This window comes from Aplysia californica, unplaced genomic scaffold (genome assembly GCF_000002075.1).
Source record: "Aplysia californica isolate F4 #8 unplaced genomic scaffold, AplCal3.0 scaffold00098, whole genome shotgun sequence".
NCBI lineage: Eukaryota > Metazoa > Mollusca > Gastropoda > Aplysiida > Aplysiidae > Aplysia > Aplysia californica.
In genome coordinates this window covers 1,432,838-1,434,530 of record NW_004797368.1, presented here as the reverse complement: position 1 = coordinate 1,434,530, position 1,693 = coordinate 1,432,838, and positions in this window count along the sequence as shown.

The following is a 1,693-nucleotide window of genomic DNA, read 5'->3' as shown; positions in this document are numbered from 1 at the left end:
AGAGAGAGAGAGAGAGAGAGAGAGAGAGAGAGATTTGCTTCTCTCCTCGACACCGTAAGGTAACAGAGGCCGGGAAAAAAGTGGGTTTTTTTTAAATTCAAGACATAAGATTCATTGAATAAACACCATTTTACTCGCCAGCTGTGCATATGTACTTTAGAGCGCAAAAATTTGAATTAAAAGAAATGGATAATAAAAACTGCCGTTTCTTAATCTGTGGCATCAGTTGCGGGCATTCAAGAACTGTTTTGTCGAAATTGAAACTCTAGAAGTTGTAAAAAGCAAGATAAGATACAAAAATGTAGATGCGATTACTGGGTGTCTAAAAAATAACAGGATCCACTTAAAGGACAATGAGCCGGTCATCCAGAACTAAGTTCAATACAACTTTGAGCAAATAATATTCAGCAATGGGGACATCGAGTTTGTAAATATATTAAAAATCAATCAACGTGTTTGAGAAATATCAAATTTTAAAATGTTCAACCCTAATTGTGTACAACGCAAAGTTTAACTTCTTAAAAGCGTTCAGCAGGCCATCTGCGGATGAGATTTTCCCAATTTTTACCCAGTATCACCATACAGTTTTTCCTCTCCATTTTTTAAACCTACATCCATCAAAGTTTCGAGCGTCCGCTTCAATCAATTATATTTCAAAGTCATTTAAAAATGAGTTTTTAAAAAATATTCTGGTCTTGTTTCAGGATTTTAAAAAACGGCTGGCAAAACCACGATCGTCACATCAGGGATTTTGGGGAGGAGAATGTGTCATGACGTCATACTGAAGAGCCCTGGTTCCAGTTGGATGAGAGCCACACCCCATACGTAAAGAGTGTCCCTTGCAAGAAAGATTTGGGGGACACGTTATAAGCCAAAAGTGTACAAATGAATGTATGAAACTTTCACCCAGAATTGACCCCTTTCAATCATTACCTTTGGGGCTATTTGACAGACAGAATTAAAAGAAACAACCCACAAACAATTGAACTATTGAAACTCTCTGTTGAACAGGATGTTCAAAGATTTAATATAGAAACATGCCACATGGTTACTCAAAATTTCCAGTGGCGTATTGGAGAATTTGTGGAGGTGTTTGGAATCCAAATAGCCACCACCTGCCTTGAGTATATTTAGCAATATCAATTTTGAATGATTTTATTCTTCAATGCACAAATAGTGACTATTTCAAATAGAACAATATTGCTGATTTTTAAGAAGTTGCAACGTTTTGCGTTTCACTCATTTTGGGTTAATATTCTTAAAGTTTGATATTTTTGAAACATGTCGATTGATTTGTTTTCATACTGACAAGTGTAACGTTTTCCCTGGTTTAAAAAACGACGTGGAAATGTGCGGAAAAAACAAACCCAGAAAAAAAGAAATTAATACTTACTTGAAGCCTGGGAAGGCAGATAAGAATAGAACTCAAAAATTTTTAAAAGTAAGATACTAATCAAAGCCCAGCCCATCGACACTGACCTTGGACGTAGAAGCACCAGAAGTAGGTCTCCTTCCCCAAGCCGCCCTGGTTCCCGAATACGTGCGGGTGATGGACGAGTCGGTCAAAGAAATCTGTGGTACCTGACTTGTCGAAGCCGATCACCTGGATAACAGAATGATGATGATGATGATGATGAGGAGGAGGAGGAGGATGAGGAGGAGGAGGAAGAGGAGGAGGAGGAGGAGGAAGAGA